The sequence below is a fragment of the Sciurus vulgaris genome (genome assembly GCF_902686455.1).
Source record: "Sciurus vulgaris genome assembly, chromosome: 10".
Lineage (NCBI taxonomy): Eukaryota > Metazoa > Chordata > Mammalia > Rodentia > Sciuridae > Sciurus > Sciurus vulgaris.
In genome coordinates this window covers 75,271,235-75,277,234 of record NC_136470.1, presented here as the reverse complement: position 1 = coordinate 75,277,234, position 6,000 = coordinate 75,271,235, and positions in this window count along the sequence as shown.

Sequence of the window (6,000 nt, the reverse complement as noted above, 5' to 3'; positions counted from 1 at the left end):
GAAGTGAGGGCTTGGAGAAGAAGCTACAGTTAGTTGAGGGTCTGGACCAGGACTTTAACAGGGGGTTTGAGGAACAGGAAGATGGCCAGTGCAGCTAGAAGAGAGACAGGACGTGTTATTAGAGATAAGGTCAGAGGTACTCAAGCTCAGGTCATGTGAACTTTCTTATTAGAAGGATTTTGGGTTTTACTCTGAACACAAAAGGGAGCTGTGGCGGGTTTGGAGCAGAGCAATCACATGATCACTCTGTGTCTTTATTCCACATTCCACATTTAAAATAGGCTTAAGGACTGGGATTGTAGTTCAATGGTAGAGCGCTTGCCTAGCACACGTGAGGCACTGGGTTCGATCTTCAGCATAAAAATAAATAAAATAAAGGTGTATGTGTCCATAAACAACAACTAAAAATATTTTTAAAGAGTAGGTTTGAGCAAAATTATTCCTGTTTTTTTTTTTTTTTTTTTTTTTTTTTTTTGTACCAGAGATTGAACCCAGGGGTGCTTAACCACTGAGTTACACACCCAACCCTTTTTAATATTTTATTTAGAGATAGGGTCTTCCTGAGTTGCTTAGCGCCTTGCTAAGTTGCTGAGACTGGCTTTGAATTCACTATACTCCCGCCTCAGCCTCCCGAGCTGCTGGGATTACAGGAGTGCACCACCATGCCTGGCTCTTAAGTATACCTTGAACCCATCTAGTTGTCTTAACTTCCCCCTGTCACTACTTAAGCCAAACAAGGACAGCAGTAGAAAAACAGCCCGTATGAAGTTTCTATGTTTCTCCCTCAGATTTATTACTTTTAAGAACTTGACAACTCTTAAATTGCCTTAGGAATTCATTTGGTTACCTGGTCACTGTATTATCTCCTCACCAAAGTGTAACTTAGAAGCTGGGGATATAGCTCTGTGGTAGAGTGTACACTTTGCATGTGTGAGGCCTGGGTGTGATCCCCAGTACCAAACAAACAAAAACAAATTGTAAACCTTGTGACGCTGGGCACATTTTCTATTATCTATTTAGTTCACCGACTATATTCTCAATGCCTAGAATAGCTCTTTGCACATTTTGTGCTGAGTAAATAAAGATTGAATGAATGAATGAAATATTTCAACAGCCTCCTAACTGATCTAGCTCTAGTTGCTTTTAAACTTTCTTTGAGAAACTGAACACACCTGTAATCCCAGCAACTCAGGAGCCTGAGGCAGGAGAATTGGAAGTTCGAGGCCAGTGTAGGTAACTTAGAGAGACCCTGTATCAAAATAAAATAAAAAGGGCTGGGAATGTAACTCAGTGGTTGAGTGCCTCTAGGTTTAATCCCTAGTACTAGGCAAAGAAAACAAAAAACAAGACAACCTTTTCTTTGATCTTGACCCACAGTAAGAAAAACATTTTATGTGTGTGTGGTACTTGGGATTGAACCCAGGGCCTTGTGCCTGCTAAGCAAGTGCTCTACCACCGAGCTACATCCCCAACCAAGAAAAATATTTTACATTGTAATCTGTAAAGATTCACTTGCATGCATACATACATATGCTGTGATTTGGATAAGTGTCCTCCAAAGGACAATGTGTTAAAAAGATGTGGTCCCCAGCCCACAGCACTTTTGAAAGGCAATACTTTAAGAGTTGGAGCCTAGTGAGAGGTCTTTCAGTCACTGGGGGGACATGGGCCCCATCTCCTTCTTCTCTTTAGCATCCCAGTGTTGAGGTAAATGGTTTTGCAATGCATTGCCACCATAATGTGCTGCCCCATCACAGGCCCAAAAGCAATGGGATCAACAAATCATAGACTGAAACCTCAAAACTATGAGCTAAAATAAAACTTTTCTCTGGATAAGCTGATTATCTCAGGTATGTATTACAGTAATGGTAAGCTGAGGAACACACACACACACACACACACACACACACACACACATGCATGCACGCACAAATAATTAAAGGTATTATACTTGTGATGTCATTGGATTATGTGTGAATTTGCCTGATATTATTTATTCTGTCCTATCACATTTCATTGAAAAAAACCCTGTCAATTACAACTTTAAATTTGATTTCAGAATACACTAATAAGACTTAACCATACGTGTAAGTCCTCCTAAATACTGCCTGCCATGGTTTGAATGTCTCACAGTAAGAACCACAGTAAGAAAAACAGTTATCTTTTTTTTTTTTTTTTTTTTTAAATCCAAAGGTCATGTGTTGGAAACTTAATCCCCTATGTAATGGTGTTAGGAAGTAGAGCCTAATAAGAAGTGATTAGGCCAGGAGGGCTCTGCCCTCATGAATAGATTAATTTTGTTATCGTGGGAGAAGGTGGTTGTGGAGAGAGCAGATTTGTCATAAAAGTGAGCCTGGCCCTCTCTTTCTCTCCCTCTTGCCCTCTTTCAGCCCTCCAATCTGCCACGAATGACGGCACAGAAGGCCTCACCACATGCTGGTGCCACATGCTATTGGACTCTCCAGCCTCCAGAACCATGAACTAAATAAACTTCTACTACTTAAAAATTACTCAGCCTTAAATATTCTGTTAAAGCAGCAGAAAAAGGATTAAGACACAGCCCCCACCCATTCTCTACCACCAATATTCTTTCCAATTCAGAAGCCTCATCATGTTACCTCCCTACATAAAAACTCTCAATAGCAATCTGTTGACTTAAGGTAGTTTCCCTCAAACATCATCCATTCCTACTTGTTCATGTACCAACAGTAACACAATTGGGGGGTGTGTACTGGGAATTGAACCTGGGCTGCTTTACTACTGGGCTATATCCCCAGTCTTTCTAATTTTTTGCTTTTATTTTGAGATGGGTTCTTGCTAAGTTGCTGAGGGCCTCACTAAATTGCTGAGGCTGTCTTCCAATTTACAATTCTTCTGCCTCAGGCTTCCCCATCACTAGGATTACAGGTGTGTGCCACCATGCCCAATTGTAACATGATATATTTAATATTTTGTGTGGCAGTTGAATTGGTTTTATTGCTAAACCTCTTCCTAAGCAATAATATGAAAAACAATGCATGAGATGTAGGGGTTAGATATTTTTTATGATACATATTAAATCCATTAAGCACCAAAAAACACAAAGACAAAAACAAAACCTTGGTCTGTGTGTCATTTAAAATCCTAATGCCGGGCTAGGGCTGTGTCTCAGCGGCTACCACGCATGAGGCACTGGGTTTGATCCTCAGCACTGCATAAAAACAAACAAAGACATGCTCTCCATCTACAACAACAACAACAACAACAACAACAACAAAAATCTTAGTGCTTACCCACCAATTCACGCTTTGAGGAAATCTGTTCTTGGGATAATTATCAGATGCCTGAACTTAGTCTTGAAGTATCCTGGAGTTTGCTGGTGATTTCTGTTGCAGTCTTCTTTCTTCTTCTTCTCTTTTCCTCCTTTCCTCCTCCTCCTCCTCTTCTTCTTCTCCCCCCTCCCCCCCCCCCCCCCCCTTCTTCTTCTTCTTTTTAAAATAATTTCCTGTATGCACTCATTCTGAATATCTCACAGGTCCCAGAATGCCCTGAGCTCTCTCTGGCACTAGGACTCCACACATGCCAGTTCCTTCTGCCAAGAACTGTGCTAGTATCACTCCTCTTCAGGTCTCAGTTTAAATATCACTTTCGGGAAGTTGTCCTGGCCTGGGTCTGGGTAGACGCCTCCCCTAGCATCCTGTGCTTATCCCTCTGTTAGAGTGTATTTCCTAAAGTTAGGGAGCTTGTTCACCTGCTTGCTTCTCCAACCAGAGACTGTACATTCTTTTTGGGGTATAAGAGTATTTTTATTTGCCATAATTTTTCTAGTATTTAGTATCAGACATTCAAAAGAAATTTGTGCAATATATATATGCACAAATATATATTTATATGTGTGTGTGTGTGTGTGTGGTGTGTGTGTATATATATATAATATATAATATATATATATATAAATTATATATATATATATAATATATATATAATTTTTTTATACTGGGTCTTGAACCCAAGGGCACTTTACCACTGAGCTACATTCCCAGTCCTTTTTATTTTTTATTTTGAGATAAGATCTCATTAAGTTGCTAAGGTTCTCACTAAGTTGCTGAGGCTGGTCTCAAACTTTCTATACTCCTGCCTTAGCCTTCTGAGTTGCTGGGAGCAGGTGTGTGACACCACATCTGGCTCAAATCATATTGTTGGGTGATTGGAAGATGTAAGAACTGATCCTCATCCAAACAACATTTCTTTTAAAAAAATTAATTGGGTGATCTCAAATTCTAATATCTTTGCTCTATGTGGCACTATTTTCCCCTTTCTGTCCAGGAAAAGGTCAGAAACAAGGTAAAATGTGTATGTGTGGCCTAAGAGACGTTTGGTCCCTCCATAAGCAACCTTACCATGGCAGAGGGGCTGTAGGAAAAGACACAGCACAGCACATTTTAGGTGTTGTAAAGACAGATTAGGAAGTAAAGCCTAATAAGAAGTGATTAGATTAATTGTTAATCTATTAAGTAAATATTAAACATTTGAATTTATATTAAAACCTATACTTCATGTGTGTTTCCAGTATATTTAATGTTATGGTTATTATATATTTAGATTTTGATAACATTATCTCCCTTTTCCTAGGTTCTATAATACAACTTGTTATTATTATATTTATGATTATTTTTAAATTTTTTGGTACTGGGTATTGAATCTGGGGGTGCTTTACCCTGAGTTATACCCTGACCCATCTTATATTTTATTTTGAGACAGGATCTTACTAAGTTGCCCAGGCTGGCCTCAAACTTGGGATCTTCCTGCTTCAGCCTCCCAGGTAGCTGGGATTATAGGCATGTGCCACTATGCCTGGCAATTAATGTTATTTTTAAGACTGGTGGCAAAAACGTGTCTTACAACAATGAGTGCCATAGGAATACACAGTACAGATTTTTTTAACAGTAACTAAATTTTACCCAAAGATTGCATTTTTATATTCTGTAACAGTTCTACTGTCTGGCATCTGGGGGAATGTGGTATTTAGAGGTAGAGATTCCAAATAACTGATGTTTAATTTTATAAACACCAAAACATGAAAACACAAAAAGATGAAAACTTTCCCAGTATACTGCACATTTCCTAGGATTTTTTAACAAAATGCCCCTAACGTTAACAGTCCTTGCTGTCTTGGGCTCTCCCTATGGACGTCAGTTATTTGGATTAAATATGTTTGTGCCAGAGGAACGCATGCGGGTATGTGGCCTGAGGCTAGATGAATAGTGATGGTGAAAACTATCTTCACAAACAAACCAAAATTCTAAATCAGATGATTTTTTTTTTTAACCTTTCCTATACCACACCCCACTCCTGCCATTTTATTTTTGGTAAGGGAAGAATGTGGTTTATATGCCGGGTGTGATGGTACACACCTGTAATCCCAGCAACTCGGGAGGCTAAGGCAGGAGGATTGCAAAATTTAAAGCCAGCCTCAGCAATTTAGCGAGGCCATAAGCAACTTAGGGAGACCCTGTCTCTGTCTCTAAATAAAATATGAAAAAGGGTGGGGGATGTGGTTCAGTGGTTAAGGCCCCTGGGTTCAATCCCTGATGTTTAAAAGAAAAAAAAAAATAGAATGTGGCTTATGTAGTTGAATGAAAGTGCAAAATGGTTGCTTTTTAGGAAACACTAATTAGTGAAAGAAAAGGTAAAACACAACTGGGCACACTGTTATACACCTATAATCCTAGCTACTCAGGAGGCCACAAGTTGGAGGCCAGCCTGGGTAACTGAGCAAGACCCTGTGTCAAACTATAAAATAAAAAGATCTGGTAGCTCAGTGATAAAGTGCCTCAGAGTTCAATTTCCAGTACTGAATAAAAAAAAAAAAAAAAAAAAGACAAGAAAAGGTAAAATAGTCTCCTCCTACCAGAAAGCTATCTCCTTCAGGCTGGTGCTATCCCATTGCTATAGGTAATTTTCACCTGACTTCCAACTTGCATTAGCTCTTCAACCTTACTTGTTCATGTTCTGTTTATG